The sequence below is a fragment of the Pinus tabuliformis genome, chromosome 4_1, assembly GCF_031772625.1.
Source record: "Pinus tabuliformis cultivar Carrire ecotype Pingquan chromosome 4_1, CPIR1, whole genome shotgun sequence".
Taxonomy (NCBI): Eukaryota; Viridiplantae; Streptophyta; class Pinopsida; order Pinales; family Pinaceae; genus Pinus; species Pinus tabuliformis.
This window is the reverse complement of record NC_142303.1, coordinates 704165800-704188300: the sequence shown is the minus strand read 5'-3', so window position 1 is coordinate 704188300 and position 22501 is coordinate 704165800. Positions and strand designations below refer to the sequence as shown.

General features: G+C 33.8%; 1 long non-coding RNA gene across 1 annotated transcript; it reads right to left on the bottom strand.

Moving 5' to 3' along the window:
• Nucleotides 1-13892: 13892 nt before the first annotated feature.
• On the bottom strand, nt 13893-15358 carry LOC149178086 (uncharacterized). The gene is made up of 3 exons (XR_016258822.1): nt 15249-15358; nt 15087-15126; nt 13893-14069 (listed from the first exon to the last, which is right to left on the bottom strand). It is a non-coding gene; the product is annotated as an uncharacterized LOC149178086 (long non-coding RNA).
• Nucleotides 15359-22501: the final 7143 nt, after the last annotated feature.

The following is a 22501-nucleotide window of genomic DNA, read 5'->3' as shown; positions in this document are numbered from 1 at the left end:
CTCAAGCCTAGATTGGTAAATGGATAAGAATTCATAAACTACCACCCTCTCCTATATATTTACTGCCATCCACAACATAGGGGTTGGCTTTTAGACACTGATCATGCCCTCATGTTGTTGCCTTGAATCTAAGAGAGCCATTATCTTCATGCATTAGGGTGACATAGAGGTGTTCTTTGTGACAAGGAAGGACAAGTCAACTTGGGGAGATCTCTACAAGATCAACACTATCCTTAGTTGTAAGCTCTCTCCTTTTCTATTAATATAAAGAATACATTTTTTTCTTATACGTGTTATGTTATGTTTACATTCATATATTTCGAAGCCCTGTTGATCCATTGAATAGAGTAATTGGATTATGCCACATAGATGTCGTAGATCTTTGGCTTGTGTTGATTGTATGTGCAGGTTCTCGTTATAGCAATTAGAGCTACGATTAGAGCTTACAAGTCAAGAGAAGAGTAAAACTTGTGATAGATTCCAAGTAAACCGCTTTCAATTCATCAATTTCTCTATGGAAAACTTTATATTCTTTGCTTTTTGTTGTTCTAAACCAACCTACTAAGTCTAGGGAAGATACTTTTGTTTGCAGTCGTAGATTCCACATAACACATGCACTCCGAGTTTCCACTACCAATGATGCCTCAAGTTCATGTCCTTACATTCCCCCCCCCCACTTGAAGTCATTAATGTTCTTGTCAACATAGCTCCCATTGTCACATCTAATGAGAGGGTTGTTGGTAGTGATAAATACATATGTAATTCACATTCACAACCGCAGATCCAATACTATCTCTCATAAGGGTGAGTATGTCAAACCATGGTTGTCAAGTCAGGGTCCTCACAATACCTCTTTCTCATTATATTCAGATGAAGAGTGGGTCTATTGTTAGCCATAATAATGCTTGATAACCTAACAAGACTTAATCAAATTAAAACCATATCTCAAAACAAATTTCAACTTGAAATCATCCATTCAAGTCAATTTAAGTGATCCGCTAACTACATTTTTCTGTTTGCTAGGTTATGTGAGTCCTAAGATGACTGAAACGCTTAACGTGTGGCTTGAGTAGCCACAACCTAGGGGCATCTAAGCCACAAAATCACCTGGGAATCGCACCTGGCCTAGGCCACACCAACCCTTAGCATGGATGGATTTTTGCCCATAGAATTTTGAACCAGTGACCTTTACATCACAAAATGCCTTAACAAAAAACTCTATCATCGTCTGCTCTATACCCTATAAACTATAAAATAATAACGACCTTATATATTACTCGACTTCTAATAACATGAAAACCCTATTTTGAAATTTATATTTTACAAATAACGTTCAAACAAATTTTCCAAATTTTATACTCTTAAGATTTACAATTTTTATTATATAAATGTAATTACAATCACATCCACTAAAAATCCGACTTGGTCATGAGATATTCTTCATAAGTATACTCGTGAAACGCAAGAATTAAAAGATATTCCATTGCAAATGAACTAAACATGACACTTTCAACGAAAGAAAAGGAAAATAAGAAATCCTTTATAAACTATGACTATCCTAAAGTCTTTGGAAAAGCCAAAAGCATACAATAATTGATTCAGAGGTCTCTTAACCATGGGTTGGATTACACTGTGTGGAAAACTTAAAGAAAGTACAATCATTCCTATCCCTTTAGAGGCTTTTTCTTTTTTTGTTTTTTCATGCCGACACTCATACTCATAGTGATGCCTACAATTATTGCATTTCGCCTCATTTCGTTTAGCTTCTCTAATATTTCCAGTGTTTTCTTTACTTATTCCATAATGGTAGTTGAATATTATAAATATAAATGAGATATTAGTTTAGAGTAAATACATTTTTGAATATTAACAAATAGTTAAATTTATAATAAATAAATTTATATTTTAAATTAAAAAATAATGTTAAATTCATTTGATTTTCAATAAGATAGAATTTTTAAAATAAAGAATGACGTTAAATTTAATCAGATTTTCAGTAAGATAAAAAATTTATGATTTAAATATGTTATTTTGTAAATTTTATCTCAATTGAAATCAACTCAAATATTTAAAATTCAATCGTAAATTTGGATTGGATTGAAAATTTAAATTATTAAATCAAAATCATTCCTGGTGAGAAGAAACCAAAGACCATGCTAGACAACTTCCATTGATAAAGACACTTGTTGAGGATATGTCCATAGACATATTTTCTTAAATTATACTAGAGTGCTTCCTTGTTATTTTAATGAATTGACATGCGCTTTATCGGCAGATTTTGCGGGATTTGGTTTGAAGTACAAAGACTTTTGAACATTTCTTTCTCATAAAATTGGACCCCAAATCAAAAATTAAAGTTGAACTAGCCGCACGGCTGGCGTAATGCGTTAACAACTGTTACTAGAGTAATCAGCCGTTGCGTCATAAAAGTTCAAAATTCCTGTATGATTTTTTAAATTATATTTTATCATCACATTATTTGAGAAATCTATGAAGAAGTTTATTGTCTTTGATGATTCATATTTTCACTGAACCAAATATATAGATAAATAAAAATTATATTAATAATAAAAGTTATATAGTAACTAGTACTTTGGTTTAATTTAAATATATTTTAATTAAAAAAAATTCATTACAAAAATAAAACAACTAATAAAATATTGTATTGTTAATAAAATGTTGTATTATTGAATGTCATCACCAAAAATTAAGAAATATGATTAACTAATATTGTTTATATTAACATATATACACTTATATATATATTATTAAAAAATATTTTTAATATAATAATAAGTTATCTTAATTTGAAAATATGGAGAAAAAATTGTAATTCATGAAAATAGAAATAATAGGAAAATAAAAAAAAATTTAAAGAGCCCATAATAAGACCTCAACCAATCACTTTACAAATAAATAAATTTAAATAATAATAAAAATAACAAAAATTGAATTCCTAATGTTAAACTAGGAATGAGCAACAATTTTTTTGGTCAAAGTCAAACTATTACACAAGTCAAAGCAAAACTCAATGCGTATACCATGTCCGCCGCATGTATAATAAAAATTGCTTACAACATATGTGTTGTAGGGCGCTTTAGTCTATGCTATTTAAATTTAAAATTATGTTTTGGAAAAAATTAAATATGAAGTTAATTTATATTGGTCAATGCTAAATTAATAATGATCAATAGGCAAATAGAATCTTATAATCTTGCTTTGGAAATAACTTATAAATTGAGATGTCTAGTGGATAAATTAATTGTTTGCTCACATACATTGAGAACTTGCATAAATTTTGGTGGCTAGTAATCTCTATTAAGTGTACACATTTACATTGTAAGAAGTAACTCCTAGTAAATTTACTTTTGGATGGTTTTCCTGCAAAAGTTAATAATAAAAAAACACTACACAAATATCTAAAAATAATGTATAAATATCTCAACCATATCCATAAAATTATCTCAACCATATCCATAAAATTATGGCATAAATTGTAAGGCAGTTATCACATTGAATTATATTGTGCAAAAGTTGCAATAAGATCTTCAAGTTATGGTCCAATCAAATGTTTGAAAAATAGTTTTTTTAATAATATTGAAAAATAAATATTTCTTTTGCAAAATTAAACATTATAAGTTGTGTTGTCAATGTTAAACTAATAAATCGAATGTTAGAGTCCTCTTTAGGTAAAGACTAATAATAAAGAAATACATTATTTAAAACAAAATTAAAATTAAAATAAAGTTGAGGTAAATTAGTCAATTCACTATTCATGGTTTTTGGGCTCCAAAATTTGACAAACCATGGTTTTGTTAATGGTATTCTTTTCTTATGTAACTTATTTAAAGACATGATATCTTAAAATTGTGATAGGTTGTTAAATTCATGCATATCTTCGGTAAAAATTTAAATTCTGAAACCTTATGATTATCATTTTTTTTATAGATAATTGCAGGAAGAACTGATAAAGGAATTGACAACAAGCTCAAATCCACATAAAACATTCAAACAATGATTAAAGCTTTTGAAGTTTGCCATGATGTACTTGCTTTTAACTCTTTTTTATCTAAATACATTAGTGATTCAAAAATAACTATGAGTTGATTGCTTCCTTTCTAAGCAAACACTTGTACTGAATATGCTAATTAGTAAGGAAATTTGATATCTTAATTTTGAATTTTCAAGCTTGGGGTGCATTTTTTTGGAAGTTGTCCCTCAACCAAAGACAATGTTTACAATGAATCCTATGAATTTTTTGAACTCCACGATGTCAAAAGGAACCTTCGGAAACTCTAAACCATGTTACATGCTTTGTAGAGTTGTACTAATAAGATAAGACTTCAATTATTATTCAATGATGTATTCATTTGTTTTTGTTAGAATTCATTGCTAGAAAAGTGATTTTGATAGTTATTTGTTGGTTTATGTTTGCCATATGTAATTTAGATTATTAATAGATATTTGTTTGATTTTTATAGAAGTTTGAAGTAGGTAGAAAGTAATTAAGTTTTTATTATTTTTTGTTTCTTTGCAAACGTTTTAAGGGTGTTTCAAGCTCTAGACCTTTGGCTCTAATACCACTTATTGGAGTCATGATTGCCATTGCACCAAAACCTGCAGGTTCTAGTAAACAAACACATAGTCAGAGTTAACAGAAACAAACACATAGTCAGAGTTAACAGATACTCGACAGACAGTTAAGAACATGTCATGAAACACAGGTGGAGGTTAGATTATCCAATGTTCAACACATCCTAAATGCTTATAGCTTATAATTTTTAAGAAAAGTTTTATTTTTCTTTTTAAATTTTTATTTTATTTTATTTATTATACTAAATTTGATATGACCAACTAATTGAGTGATTATGTTTTTCTTTTTCTTTTTTATTATAAAGTTATATATTTTTAATAAATTTAATTTAACTTTATATATAGAAATTATTAATTTTGATTTCTTTTTAATGTAAAATATGAATTTTGGTGGAATATCTTAAATATTTATCTTCATAAATTATTTATTTTTTAGATTATTTTAAATGTAACGAAATTTTAAAATAAATATTAAACCATAGATTTTGATAAAATCACTTAAGTATTTTTATAAAGATTTTTTTTTTTTAATAGAAATTATAGATTTTGGTGAAATGTCTTCTATCAATCCTTTTATATATATATATATATATATATATATATATATATATATATATTTATTTATTTATTTATTTTAAAATTATATTTACCATATTAATATAATAGGATAGGATAAGAATCACGATGGTGATTTTCATAAATGTTTTAACTTTTATATATATATATATATATATAAAATTAATTATATTAAATTTTTATTATCAGATTAATTTAATATAATAAGTGATTTAAGTGGTTTATTTTTTTTTTCTATTAGCAAATATATAAATATATAAATGACAATTATCATTTAAGGGGAAATTTATTATTTTATTCTATATATGATATATAAATGATAACTAGCAATTGTCCCAAAAGGTACAAAGAGAGGCCGAGGCAAGCATATATAAAGCTCAGATAGGCAAGCATATACAAAGCTCAGTAGTGAAAAAGGTACTATCCACGATGACCAGCGTGTACCAGCAGATATGATATTAAAAGAACAAATAAAAAGTAAATTACAGTGTTTTACATGGTAATTGAAAAGCGGCGAATTACATTTACAAATATTAAAACAAATCATTTCTATAGATGAACCAAAAAATAGTCTTGTGCAATTGGATGAGAAAGGGTTCATAGAAGTCTACTTAAAGAGAGCGAAATAATGGACAAAAAGCCCACTCAAGTGATTCCAAAATCCCCAAAAAAAGCATAACAAAAACATAAGAGATAAACCCAATCAACTCCAAAAATGTGAATTTGCAATCCTGCATCTCGAAATTGCAAGGCAGACGTTCCTTTTTTCTGAAGGGAATTTTTCGTCAGCAATCCTTCTATTGTGGATTAGATTTCAAATCGCAGAATTCATCTTTGAAAAACAAAAGTTTGTCTAAAAATTCGTAAAAGAACATCACTCTGCAAATTATATGTAGATTTCTGCACCGATCTTCATGATCCCAAATAGAACTAGTCCATTGAAAAGTAGCATAAAATATTGTTATCAAGCATAACCTAGCAAAATCTGACCTTCATGATGACCTGTATATGCCGATGATGCATAAATGGTCCCATCCTTGGATTCTATAACTGCATCAGAAAACATGTGATAAATTGTCATAACAAGGTCCTCCTATTTCCTCATTTCTTGTATTGAAACACACTGGTTTCAGTTTAAAGAATGGGTATTTGCATATTAGATGTGTTTGGGTTTGTACGTATATCTCATCTAATAAGGCACTGATGGGTGTGTGCACACATGCCCATCACATAAACAAGCTCGAGAACCAGAAATGATAAATTATGTCGGAATAAATTAACTTTCAGCTAAATAAAAAGGCAAGAACCAGAATCCTTGCTTACCATTGGCTTCTTCCATATCAATGATCCAGGTGACCAAGAAATGAAATTGAACTATAGATTCCAGACAAAATAAAAACTAGCTCGCTAGATTATCAATGCAGGAAGCCCAAAAAGCTATACTGCAACAACGCTTTAGTCTTCCACATTTACCCAAATCTGCACACTCACAGACACCCAAAACAGTTTGATGACCCCAAAACTTGCACTCGCATTCCTTACAGAAGTATTATGGAATTTTTCGTCAGCAATCCTTCTTGTACATCTTTATTTAGTTGAATCTCCACATAACCACACATAGCAATGTCCTCAACAAACATGGTATTGGAGTTTGGAGTGTGGAAGCTTAGTTTGATTAGAGAATGTTCCTTGTTATCTTCAGCTGCAAACTTCCAGTGGCCTTACAAAGACTCCAGTAAACTGATCCATATTTTGATGTCGAAATTTTCTTATGTCAACTACAAAATTAATTCTCAATCTTTGGGTCCATATCGTCTTTGACTTTTCACAACATTGTGTCTAGTTGAAGCCATGATGCCTTAACCACCTCTCCTTGTGGATCTTCTCTTTGATTATGGAGTAGTATATCATTCAGACACTGCAAATCATAACCTACAGCTATGATTTGCTGTATGTGCTTTTGTGAACATGGACATTGCAGTTGATAAGAAGAAATATCATATGACCATTCTCCATACAACTGTTAGATGATATGACAACAACATCCCTTCAACTTTTTTGTATCATTTAAATGATTTTCAATGCAGGGAGGCTAGTGAAGGTATAATAACGTTTTAAAGCCATTGGTCAAATATTGTGAATGATGGATGAAGATAAGACCTCTATAAACTACATCTGTTGGGACATGAACAAGGCCAAGGATGCCATTTCAGTAACATTTAGAGGAAAGGAAGAAATGCATGTGGGACTGTTGATTACAGGTAGCAACTTCAATTACAGAAGCCATTGCATGTAGTTTAGGCTTTGTCAATGCTGTGAATTTTATTGTAGGTGCAACAAAATATATATTGAAACCTTCTTGATAAATAGTTGACTTCAGCAGAGAGATTGAGATTTTGGATGCTAACTTAAAGAATAAGTTGGTGCCACGTATTGGTACTTACAATTTTCTGATCAGTAACCTTTGCTGTCATGGAAAACAGGTAGATGCCACTACTGTTATTGAAGACAGAAGGAAAAAGAGTTTGGAACTCGATCTTGAGATACAAAACCCCTTATTCAGGGCCGGGTCCAATATATGTCACGCTTTTCAGTCAAGCAAGCTTCTTAATCAATTGTGTTCACTGAAAGACTAAACAGCAAAGCTCAAAATTTGTCAAACATAGTGGTCCAGGTTTGATCATGATGATCATTTCCCTTTTGAAAATGCTCCTTCTTCCACATGCAATAGAACATCAAGGTAGTTGCATGACTGACATCTTGTGGGAATCATATTACCACTATTGCTTTCAAGGCAAACGTTTCTTGAAACAGTACTAACATATATCGTATATCTTTTTTAGTATAATCTGTAGAATTTTGAAACTTTTCCAACATTTCCTGTGAACTCTCATCAGGGAAAATAGATATGACAGATATTCATAACAATTAGTCTCTTAAATTAAGAAAAAATATCATCCTGTACAAAGGTAACTATTCCATATACCAATATTGGCTCTGACTTTTATGTTTTCACCTAAACTGAGAATCTTCCAAAGTTACCATGCAAAAGCATTAGTTGTAGAACGAAAACCCACACATGGAAATGCACTTCACAATCGACTAACTTAAACAAAACAAAGGTAACATTTGTCATTCTCTATTGTTGTTCTGCACAAAAGTGGTTTTGAGGGGAATATCAAAGGAAGAAGGCTAAACACTATGTTTTTATCCTTTTCCAGTTTTCCAGGAGCTCTACCGTCATCATGATTTATCCTCCCTAATTTTTCGACCACTGATGCTTTTACCAAAACGGATTTAGTTTATATCTGTAATCATTATTAACGTCACACCATACAAGGAATAATCCGTGTTATTTAACAAACTTTTCATTAACCGTGAATTTATGTTCTCTGCCTTCTAGATTTCCATACTCTACTAAAGTGTCTTCAATTATTGCCATCATTAATGATGGCTCAGCAACACCATTAGCACACTATTCCAGTTCAACCGAGAAAAAATAGACTCGTGTCTTTTTGGCAGTGTCTTTGTTAGAAAACATTTGGCCAATGGGAGTGAAAGCCTAGCCTGTCCCGTTACTGATCACTCTCAGGTAATTCCAGCTGACATGGTTTTCTAAATGACTTGCTCAATGAGCAAGTCCGCTTACAATAACTATGTCCACTGCAATAACTATTGACTGTTGGTTTGATAATGATAACTATCCACTAACTATCGACTGCTGGTTTGACAATGATAACTATCCACTGCTGGTTTGACAATGATAAGTTTTCCCATTGTTTCTTTTGACATGGTTTTCTAAATGAGTAAGTCAGCTTACAATAACTATGTCCACTGCAATAACTATCCACTGCTGGTTTGACAATGATAAGTTTTTCCATTGTTTCTTCTGAAAAAGAATTTCCCATTGTTAAAAAAAATTACATCAAATTCACAATTTATTAATTTATTTTCCTCACAAATTTAAAGATTCGCAGAACATCACTGTGACATACCAGGCTAGCTTTTTCCCTTTCACTGAAAACAACGTGTGTTTTTATTTTGCCGCCTGGGCTTCTCTCTGTCCAGATTTCCACTTAGTAGCCTGCTTGTTACCTATTGCTAGGTTTTAGGATACATTACAATCCAAAAACAGATAAATTAAGAAACAACACATGTTATTGTTATTGGTATTTAATTAACTTATGGGCCCACCTCTTGCATCAGATCATCAAATGAAGCAGAAGATGCTCACTTCGAAATCTTTCACCATCCCTACCCTCCAAATATAAGAATAACTTAGCACATAATCATTCTCAACACCAATTAACCCATGTTATTGTTAATGTTATTTAATTAACTTGTGGGCCCACCTCTTGCATCAAATGAAGCAGAAGATGCTCACTTCGAATTTTTTCACCACCCCTGCCCTCCAAATATAAGAATAACTTAACACACAATCATTCTCAACATTACAAGCACCAAGAAAAAATTGAACCTACAGGGGTCAAACTACATGCAGATATAACCTCACAATCTCACACCAAGTCTAATTTAACACAAAACACTGAGCACAATAGTAATAATAGATGATTGAAACACTACACCACTAAAAAACAAGAGAAACTGAAAATGCATCAGCTCTGCAGATGCGAGACTCTTTGCTGCATAAGGCTGCAAACCCCACCATTGAGGAATTTTAGAGTAAATTTCACGAGAGGTATATTTTTACAATAGCCATTTAGCCCCTTTTAAAATGCAGTGATTTACCATCGATCCACTGATTGTATTTATTGCAGAAAGGTACATTCAAACAACACCGACATAATAAATCCAATCACAAAACCTGATTTATTCAACCAACACGCTTGGCCCAATCCAACATAAAACCACCATAACAGCGTTGATGTAATCTAAGCCACTTGGTATCTAAACGGTTAAACTTTTTGAAACCTCGAACACAGAAGGCAAAATGAAATCAAGTTCTTCAGAAAAGATCAATATGTCAAACATTCAGATCGAAATTAACCCTAAATTAACTAGGGAAAGAAAAACCTGAAAACAACAAAGCCACTTTCCCACCATTGTCTCCAACCAACTATCAGACAAGGAAAAACACAAGAATATATAATTTAAAAATATTTCTTTTTAAATGGTACAAAAGATTAAACTCAAAGAATATGTTAAGCTTTCCATAGCATATGTGGTGTCAAAAGACACCATTGAATTTAAATAAAATAAAAATATCAAATTCAAGCGCTGGTAAACTTGGTAACAGCCTTGGTACCCTCCGAGATGGCGTGCTTGGCGAGCTCCCCTGGAAGCGCCAGTCTTACAGCGGTCTGAATCTCGCGAGAGGTAATATGCGTATATCCTTTCAAAAGAGAAATATCGCCAACCATTTTCGACACTGGAACTCTTGGAGCTCTACCGTCATCATGATTTATCCTCCCTAGTTTTTCGACCACTGATGCTTTTACCAAAACGGATTTAGTTTATATCTGTAATCATTATTAAGGTCACACCATACAAGTATCTCTAGACAGCAGTAACGCTTAATCATGAAATTGCAAACAGAGATAACCTCACAACCGCCAAATACTACTCCAGAAATTGTAGATTCAAATTACCGTAAAAGCAATTAGGTATTGTATTTGGGCTTACCAATCCAGATAATATAGATTCGAATTAACTAAGATCAATTATGTAATCTGCGTATATCCTTTCGAAAGAGAAATATCACCAACCATTTTCGACACTGGAACTCTTGGAGCTCTACCGTTATGAAAAGACTACTCTACATCAAACAACTGACCATAACCATTGAATGTTGAGTATAAGCAGCGACAATCAGAGAATGCAGATTCCAGAAGATGACAGCTGTGAGAAATCATTTAGTTTCTGTACAAAGTTTCCGGTAGTTTGATCCAAGAAGGCTCCCGGTCATGAAAGCACGAAACCGCAGAACAGTTGATCGTGCATCAGAACAGCTGTGCACCGCAAAACAAAACAGGGACCGCATAACTGGGTAGCTACCAAACTGAAAGAAGGCACCATACCGCATCTTTCTCCGAAAACAGAATGCGCCATTGCTACTCTACTCTGGAGTGCCGGGCTTTGTGTGACGGTTATCTACATTCTCGCTCAGGTTTTCTTTGATTCTCTTCGTTCACAAGGTCCCTGTACCCCACTGTGAACCTGGTTTGTTTTTATTTAGGCGCCGCTTGGTAGATTTATGGCGGGCGAAAGGAAAGGGCGGCTGCTGGCAGAAGAAACGGGTGCACGCGCTCGGAAAAGAATACAAACAAACAATCAAAACACGAATGGGCGAAGGTTTAGATGTAAGCTTTAGGTATAAAGTTTCGGGTTGTGTAGTTGGTTAATCTTTATCGGGTTAGGCCTCGTTGGTCCTTACACTTGTAAAGCCATGTAACATATGTAATCTTTCTTGCGGTTAATAGAAGGCTCCACTCCCGGAAAAAAAGGAATTTCATCAGAATTTGGACCGCGTAAAGCACTATTGGAATATTACTTGACATCCCCTTTATTTTGCAATGGGTTTTAATCCAAAAGGTTTGTCTGATTGCACACACCTCAAATGGATTCAATTTCCATATAACGTTTGAGAGGAACCATCCAACAGGATTTGGTCGTGGACAAGAACTACTGCACTGCACGCCTCTGGTTGGTCTGATCTTTATGCATTTTTTCTTTAAAATGAGATCACAATCAAGGATTTGAACCTATCTACCTGTGCGGATTTGTCAACAATGTTTGTTCCATAAAATGCTTAGATACTTGGCTAACTAATCCAGAGTACTTGCTAAGGAAGAGGAACATATATTTTCCCTTCCAGATGAATGGCAGGCTCTTAAGGCTTCCCATGCTAGTGTTAAGAAAGTATTCTTTTCATTTCACCAGATGTTCCAAACATTCGTGATTGCAAATTCTCAAAACTTGTTATGGTGAATTTAATGTTAGATAAAAAGAACCACTGCACTCCATGCCTCTGACTGGTATGATCTTTATGCACTTTTTCTTTGAAATGAAATCACAATCAAATATCTGAACCTGTGTACCTGTTCGGATTTGTCAACAATGGCTGTTAAATAAAATAGTCAGATACTTGGCTATAACTAGTCCAGAGTAATTGTTGAGAAAGAGAAACAACATGTATTTGCCCTTTCAGACAAATGACAAGCTCTTAAGACTTCACATGCTATTGTTAAGCAAGTATATTCTGTTCATTTCACGAGATGTTCCAAACATTCATGATTGCAAATTCTCATAACTTGTCATGGTGAATTTACTGTTGGACAAAAGCAACACCATAACAAACAAGCTTCAAAGATCCGTTTAGATCAACACCTGCACAATTATTATATTAAGTAAATAAGATCTGTGATCAATTCATAAATACAAAAACCATATGAACAATTAAGGGAAACAAAACCCACTGCTCAACTTAAAATTCTAAGGTTATTGAAAAAGTGCTAGGTACCTGCAAAATCACAGTCACTGTATTTTCCATTAAATCCAACAGCTTGATAGAGTTAGCCCAAGATTCTGGCCCTAGTGACCAAGAGGTGATTACACTGACGAAGATTGTTGTAGAAGCTGCAAATGCTGTGTCCATATTCCCATTGAGGAGCACACTAGATACAGTTGGTCGAGGAATAATGAACAGAGAAAACTGACATAGATGCTAGAAAGCCTCTGTCCAGTAACCCAGTTTCCATTGAGTATTAACTCAAGTTTTGACGTAAATAACCAAAAATTGCAAAATATAGACAAAGAAGGGATTAGAATGAGAACAGAAAACTGCCATTGGCTGAAAATCTTGGTTAAACTCTTAAATGGGTAGTTGCTTTAGCTATTCTACCACAAGATTATTTGCACATAGATTTAAGGTCAAATTATGATGGCTTCATATATCTTGCTATTGAGGCTACTTCTACCCAGGCTTAAGAAGGCCAACTGACTCAAATTGGCAATGGCTTCACCCGCGCAGTCCTTAAACCATGTTCCCATATAAGGCTGAACACTGCAAAATAGCCAGTATAACAGACCAAATGAAACCCATGCACATTCTTAGAAAAACAAACATTAGGTGCTATCCAAAATTCTAGAATACGGAGCATACCCAGCTGCAACAAAGAATCCAGGGGGTATCATCATCTCCCAACCATTAATGTTCATGCTGAAAGGAACGATGTTCAAGTCTCAAAATATTGGATTGTGAATTTAATTACCATGCATCATTCTAATGAGAAACAAAGAAGCAGGCTTTACCAGATAGAAAGGGAATCCACTACAACTTGGGGATATGGTAGTTTCCCTGTCAAGAGAACCACCAACACTCTGTAATACCAATTCTCTAAATTGAAGAGAGGAAAGGCTTTTAAATTATTATTTTTACGATGAAAATAGATTCAACATCATCTAAAAAAATTTATCGAACACAAAATTCTGACACTTGATAAAAAAAAATTGAAAATTGATAATTGCACAAGTTCCCTAGATTTTCTCAAAATAAACGGGAACTTCTATTGTTTTCACCTGTAAAACATGGCTTGTTTAGACTACTCTGTTTTAACTACATATTCATTGAATACCCAAACCTGCAATAAGTATAAACTAAGATTTTTGTAACACCCGGACTCTATCTTTTCTGACCAAAATAGAACGAACCTGGAAAAAGCTTCAAAATAAGAATTTAGGAGCATATAGATTAATTTGGCCAACATACAAAAACAGGCTTAAAAAACAACAACACTGCTTGAGGCTACTAATCTCACATTATTCTTAAAAGATAATAGAAAAAGGCTTCCAATCATTCCACTTACTGTTGCTGAGTTGCAAGGTCTATCTGAACATGGAGGAACAGGAGCAGGCGACTCCGCAAAATGACATTTGAATCCCTGAAATACAATCAACCCATTTTTACTACAAACATTTGTATTTCAGATTATAACAAACTAGACTGAAGTCTTAGCCTGAGAACTTGTGTGCCAAGCAGAGGAATGGCTTGTCAAAGTTGTAGTTACTTTTTGCAGATATGCCACCGTACCCTATGAAAGGTAGCTTACTTGGGTTTCACTTAACCTATTCCTCAGATCGACCTTGTTTCTGCAGAGAACAACACCCAAACAAGCAAATGGCCATAAAAACAACAAAATCCCGCAAATCCACAAACAAAATCTGGAGGCAATGGCATGAGTGGGTAGAAAAACAGGAATGTGCAGTGAGGAATAAAGGCATGGCAGGGGTTGGGAAAACTGAGTAGAACAAATCGACCAAGTCTTCCCAATCGTACCATGCTAATTTTCCCACACTGCAGAGCATCCCTATAACAACTCACAACGTTCTGTTTTTTACTGTTTCAATGTAGATGGTCGGTGTGGTAACATTCATATAAATAGCAGATCGCACACAAAGTCCTCGTTCCCTCGTCGGATTAATAGGGGAATTTCCAAATATAACGTTCCGCATGTTTCAGCGGTAAATCATGCTTCCAGTACCATTGGTCAAATTGACTCCAGCAGAAATTCAGATGCTGTTACAGTCATTTGGTGCTGACAAGAAGGCAGTTGTAATACCTAATAAAAGGGCAGCCATTATACCACAAATAGAACACATTCATCCTCCTCATTCCTGCAGAAAACAGCTACACCATCATAAGCAAGAAGAGAAAGATGAATAACCACAAACAAATACCATTCCAGATAACCTCCATATGTAAAAAACCCAAACAGAACAAATTCAAGACATTCCAAAACAACAAAGCCACAATAGAACTGGGGTTTAAGCTCTGTATGTGCCTACAATCTGGAAATGGGCAACTCTATATTGCTTAACATGAAGTTGCACAACTCCTTCAATTTGAGTCAGTGTACATGGATCTGTTGTAATATCCATAAGATTTCATCAGTACCCACCTTGGAGGCCAGGACCATAGTATCCTCCTACCAGATCCACCTGCAGAAAAACAAAATGCAAGGATTTCGATCAGGTTACTGATCTATTCAATACTGGAATTAGTGCCCGAGTGAACAAATATAGAAAAAACATATCTAAACCAAGCCCGGAAAACCTCATACCCCGTTGGCCGATCCATCACTGAGACGAGAATCATGACCAGCTTGCTGCCCCAGCGGAGCTCTTGTGACTAAAGAAACAAACCGTTACCAGAGAAACAAACCGCTACCAGAGAAACAAAGAACCTACAAAACCGATCAAACTTAGCCGATACAGTCGGGTAGTTAGACGCAGTGGAGGTTGTTAGAGGCGGTGCAGAACTCTCCACGTGTCAGCACATAACGCGATTGCAGAACTGTCCATGTGTCAGCACGGGAGAATACCCAGCTGCAACAAAGAATCCAGGGGGTATCATCATCTCCCAACCATTAATGTTCATGCTGAAAGGAACGATGTTCAAGTCTCAAAATATTGGATTGTGAATTTAATTACCATGCATCATTCTAATGAGAAACAGAGAAGCAGGCTTTACCAGATAGAAAGGGAATCCACTACAACTTGGGGATATGGTAGTTTCCCTGTCAGGAGAACCACCAACACTCTGTAATACCAATTCTCTAAATTGAAGAGAGGAAAGGCTTTTAAATTATTATTTTTACGATGAAAATAGATTCAACATCATCTAAAAAAATTTATCGAACACAAAATTCTGACACTTGATAAAAAAAAATTGAAAATTGATAATTGCACAAGTTCCCCAGATTTTCTCAAAATCAACGGGAGCTTCTATTGTTTTCACCTGTAAAACATGGCTTGTTTAGACTACTCTGTTTTAACTACATATTCATTGAATACCCAAACCTGCAATAAGTATAAACTAAGATTTTTGTAACACCTGGACTCTATCTTTTCTGACCAAAATAGAACGAACCTGGAAAAAACTTCAAAATAAGAATTTAGGAGCATATAGATTAATTTGGCCAACATACAAAAACAGGCTTTAAAAACAACAACACTGCTTGAGGTTACTAATCTCACATTATTCTTAAAAGATAATAGAAAAAGGCTTCCAATCATTCCACTTACTGTTGCTGAGTTGCAAGGTCTATCTGAACATGGAGGAACAGGAGCAGGCGACTCCGCAAAATGACATTTGAATCCCTGAAATACAATCAACCCATTTTTACTACAAACATTTGTATTTCAGATTATAACAAACTGGACTGAAGTCTTAGCCTGAGAACTTGTGTGCCAAGCAGAGGAATGGCTTGTCAAAGTTGTAGTTACTTTTTGCAGATATGCCACCGTACCCTATGAAAGGTAGCTTACTTGGGTTTCACTTAACCTATTCCTCAGATCGACCTTGTTTATGCAGAGAACAACACCCAAACAAGCAAATGGCCATAAAAACAACAAAATCCCGCAAATCCACAAAAAAAATCTGGAGAAAATGGCATGAGTGGGTAGAAAAACAGGAATGTGCAGTGAGGAATAAAGGCATGGCAGGGGTTGGGAAAACTGAGTAGAACAAATCGACCAAGTCTTCCCAATCGTACCATGCTAATTTTCCCACACTGCAGAGCATCCCTATAACAACTCACAACGTTCTGTTTTTTACTGTTTCAATGTAGATGGTCGGTGTGGTAACATTCATATAAATAGCAGATCGCACACAAAGTCCTCGTTCCCTCGTCGGATTAATAGGGGAATTGCCAAATATAACGTTCCGCGTGTTTCAGCGGTAAATCATGCTTCCAGTACCATTGGTCAAATTGACTCCAGCAGAAATTCAGATGCTGTTACAGTCATTTGGTGCTGACAAGAAGGCAGTTGTAATACCTAATAAAAGGGTAGCCATTATACCACAAATAGAACACATTCATCCTCCTCATTCCTGCAGAAAACAGCTACACCATCATAAGCAAGAAGAGAAAGATGAATAACCACAAACAAGTACCATTCCAGATAACCTCCATATGTAAAAAACCCAAACAGAACAAATTCAAGACATTCCAAAACAACAAAGCCACAATAGAACTGGGGTTTAAGCTCTGTATGTGCCTACAATCTGGAAATGGGCAACTCTATATTGCTTAACATGAAGTTGCACAACTCCTTCAATTTGAATCAGTGTACATGGATCTGTTGTAATATCCATAAGATTTCATCAGTACCCACCTTGGAGGCCAGGACCATAGTATCCTCCTACCAGATCCACCTGCAGAAAAACAAAATGCAAGGATTTCGATCAGGTTACTGATCTATTCAATACTGGAATTAGTGCCCGAGTGAACAAATATAGCAAAAACATATCTAAACCAAGCCCGGAAAACCTCATACCCCGTTGGCCGATCCATCACTGAGACGAGAATCATGACCAGCTTGCTGCCCCAGCGGAGCTCTTGTGACCAAAGAAACAAACCGTTACCAGAGAAACAAACCGCTACCAGAGAAACAAAGAACCTACAAAACCGATCAACCTTAGCCGATACAGTTGGGTAGTTAGACGCAGTGGAGGTTGTTAGAGGCGGTGCAGAACTCTCCACGTGTCAGCACATAACGCGATTGCAGAACTGTCCATGTGTCAGCACGGGAGACAAAGGAACGACGAAAGTTTGTTCCAAAGGAAGGCCTATCGGCCTAATTATTTAAATTGATAATTATTTAAATGAAAATTATCATTTAAGGGAAAATTTATTATTTTATTCTATATACGATTTACTGTAATAAAAAAGAATTTGGTAAATTTTCAATTGAGTATTGGCGCGTTGGTAACATGTTCGTAATAAAAATTGAATGTTTTATAGGTTCAATTATTATTATTTTTTTTAATCATTAACATGATTAAAAATTTTAAAATATAATTTAATAAGCAGGTTTTGGTTTGGGAAATGAAAATAATGGACAATAGAAATTTGAAGATGGTTAAGTAGTGGGTATCTGATTTTGGCATAATGATGTTTCATGATTTAGTAAGTTTAAAAAAGAGTGTTTTTGTATATATGGTTAATTTTTCAAAAATATGGGAAGCTTTCTATATGCTGGAGAATGAAAATAAGGGAGAGATGATAGAAATAGAAATAAGGGGAGGGATGATAGAGTTATCTTGACAAGTAAATGAGAAAGCTTTAATAATTTAAGACAAAGGAATTATAAATTAAAATACCAAAATAGTATTTTCATTGGGTCTTCTTATTCTCGAAAAAAGTGAGAGGTAGAGAATGAAAAATTTCAAGCTTTTAAAATGATAGCATTTTAGTTTAGGTCATGATTAAATTTGAAAGGTAGAGATTTGAAAGTTTGAATAATTATTTTTTAAGATAATATTTTTTTTGGATTGGGCGATAGTGAGATGGGTGAAATATTTTCATTATAAATTTGGGGTGATAGTGGGATTGTGGATGAAGGTATCTATTGGAACAATTTCATTATAAATTTGGTGGATGAGAACATCTAAAAATGACACAATGTTATTGTGTTGAATTTCAATAATAAATTTCAAATTAAATATAAAGTTTATTTCCATAAAAATGGTTGGTAAATGTTGATAGGAATCAAAACACTTACCTCATAATATCCACATTACTAATATTTAAAAAAAAACCATAAAATTAACTAAATTATAACTTTATTTTAAACCAATTAGATCAATCTTAGCGATCTAGCAAGTGTAAAGAGGGATGAAATCTCTTGAGGTGGAAACCTTTCCTCAAGTTTTGTAGTCAAAAAATATGTTTGCACCTCTAGAGATTTGATCACTCTTGGCACTTGATAGATTCAGAGTTAAGATGGATTTAGGCTAATAGGAATAGAGCTGAACTCTTTTTAAATATTATTTATGTTGAAAATATTTTTAATTCTAAATTATGATTTCAAGTTGCTTATGATTGTTTAAGAGCTCATTTTCCTTGGACATAAAAAACAAATTAACAACTGAAGACCTAAATGTATTTGGCAAGGGTGGATGTTTGTCCCCTTATGAACCATCATAAGTTATTTATTAAGTGGCTAGGTTTTGTATACACACAAGGATGTTGTTTCTCATTGACATATTGAGATTGTATCAATAGGGGTAACTTCATCTTGCAACGCAAGATGATAATTTGGTGCAAATTGGAAAATATGGTAGCCTTGAGCTTTTCCCTACCATAAAAGAAAAATAAAAATATAATCCAATATAAAATTTCTGGTTATTTTGTTTCTTTCAACTCTATGTTTTACAAGAATTCTTATTTTGTTAAGTTAAATAAGACATTCTTCTTCTTAAAGATTTTATTGTTGCCATTGGTATATCTCAATCCAATATTTTAATTCATATTTCTAATCTCAACCTTTTGTAAATAGAATGGGTTACCAACCTAACCCTTAAATAAAAATAAGCTCTAATGGTATTTGTTGGACCCCTCATTTTCATTTTGATGGAATATAAGTTTTGACTGGAGGCAAGGACATGGTGGCACAAAGTTAGTAGACATAGAAGAAATTATTCATGCTACTTGGATTGAAGACTCTTATCAACATTAAAGAGTAAAATAGAGGGAGATAAGAACCAAAACAACAGGCAAGGGTCCAAATGATCACAAAGGCGATTGATGAAAGAGTGAAGACAACTAGCTAGATCAGAAGTAATATCAATTGGTTCTTAAATAACAAACTGAAAGTAGACTAACAATTTCCTAATCTCCCACCTTCAAGCACATAAATACAATTGAAAAGACCTTGAATTATAAAAGGGTTGATTCTCTACTAACGCTTTATATCCTAGCCATAATTTGAATTTATATTAGTTATCTATTAATTAGCATGTTGATTATTTAAGTTCTGAATTATGCTCATGTATACTATATGGTGCCTTTGGAAGTGGAGGAACTTAAAATTTTTTGAGGATTCAAAAATCTCCTCCAAATATGTTCTGTCTTCTTTCTCTGCTCTCTATTCTCCTATCCGCTGAAGCAGCCCCTCTGGGTTTCAATTTTGTCTCTATGATCTTGTTGTTTCTGAAGGCAATCTCTTTTGGTATTATGCTTATCTTTTGATGCTTTTGCATGCTGACCCATCAGTCTTTCTCACATGCGATCTTTTAACAGATCCATCAGAACAATTTTGTATATATTGCCTCAATATAATATAGTGCTTTTCTTTCTGAAAAAAAAGGTCTCGTGTCTAAATAATTGGTTTGTAATGATGTACTGGATTATTTTGAGATGAATGGAATGCAACCCCTCTCTCAAAATTTTGTTGTTTTTGCATTCTATTGTGATGACATGTTTTTTACTACCTTTCAATATCTATGATGTTGGATAATAGTAAGCTAGTTTCATGGAAACTATTCTCTTAGGTTAAGATGATGGTTTTGGTTATGATAATGCTAACCATTGAGTAGATAGGGAATGATGCTTAATCAATATCAAGATGGATACTAATTGCAGTTGTCATACAATAAAAGCCCTATATAGACTTAAGTCTCAATATAATGTTTTAGGTGAGACCTTCTCCTTCACAGGGATTAAAATTTTCAGTGCTTTGACTACAACAGAACCCCTTTGTTGGAAACCAATGTGGATATTAATCTAAAATTGGATTTACAAATTCTTTCTTTGCCAAGATCTAAAATGGTGTGTATGGCCGTATAATAGTTTGATAAACAAGTTGACTAAGAGTTATGTGGAGTGGTGGTGGCTTAGTTAAATCAACCACTTTGCAAAGTACAATGCTAGTAGTTTAAATTTCTTTTTGCTACATGATGATGATAATACCTATGAAGTTTTCTAAGTAGGATTTCCTAGGGGATTTGTGTGAATGGTTAAGTAGATCGAGAGAAAAACCATGACCTAAACGGAAAAAGGAGAAAAGAGGTCAAATGGAGTGTCCATAATTGTGTTCCAATATGTAGGTTTAATTATGAAGTTGCAAGAGAACTTAATCTAAGCTCTAATACCACATTATGTAAACCCCCTTAGCACACCCAACCACAAAGCAAGAAGCTAATAAGGGAGCCATTTTAACATAATACCAAAAAGAGAGAGTCTCCCAGAAAGGTCCAAAATTAACTAAATACATGTACATTACAAAATAATAATAATAATAATAATAATAATAATAAACTACAATATACAAGAATGGAATGATAATATGTTCTTATAGCAAATTTCTTTATTTTTAATTAAGCACATTCACACATAGCCTATGAAAAATACATATATTTTGATATAAAAAGTGTGGCATATGTCGGGTATGTGTTATATTCCTTGCATGACTATCACCACACCCTATAAATGTGCAATGCTGAAATATAATTGGGTAGTTTTTTTGCGTCTGATTTTTCCATTTTTCGGCATACAAATTTGCTAAAAGTGGTTTTATGGTGTGTGGTGGATTTTCCCATGGTTTTGTAGTTTTGATTAAGGAACTATGGTTATATTAAACTCAAAGGTAAATGAATTGGTTGTTTATGAATTTCACGTGATATATATTGTATATTAATGTTGTACAAAAAAATATATATTGAAAATAATTGTTACTTCTTGAGGTTATGAGTTTGCGTGATAAAATATATGCGTTAATGTGTGTGTTTTCCATTACATCTTTTCTATTTTATTAATAATATATTTGTTGCAATTAACTATACATGGTTAAAACCTATATTTTGTATCAAAATAGTTGTAACACACTCTTCCACTCCCTTGGGTATTTATTAGGTTGTGGGAGGTATTATATCAAAATTAACTCAACCTCCATGGTCTCAATATGAAGATTGGGTTACAAAATTCCTCTTTTTCCAATTTTGTCAAATTCCAAAATAGATATTACCATTATGTTTCGATCGTTGAGATATTTCTGGTGATATGAATTGTATCTCAATCCAACCTCTAGATTGAAAGTTATTCCCTATCAAAGCTTTCCAATTAACTCTTGCCACATAAATAATACACTGCCACATGTCAACCATATGTAACCCACATGGCTATTCCGTGTCGTCCACAATGCTTACCTGGCATCCATGCAACATAGCCAAATATCTGTGGCACTTTCCGCCTCATCTCATATTTTGGGTCCCGTAGCACCATGACGTCATCTCGCCATACCTTGTGAAATTCTTCACATAGGCCTTCTGGGGCACAATAGGGAATTTTATGTCAGTTGTCGAAAGGAACTCACATCTAGAAATCTCTTTCAAGCTATGGCACTGCTCAACTTAATTTGTTTCGCAATGTGACCAAGAATTCTGTGTCAGTTGCTAGGAAGGATTCCCATTCAGTGCCTTCTAAAGATTGCACCATCACGTTGAGGAACCAAAATCTGCGATGGCATGATCCCATGACACAAATAATCCATGTAGACTCCATGTGGCATTCCCTTTGCCACATGGCACGAT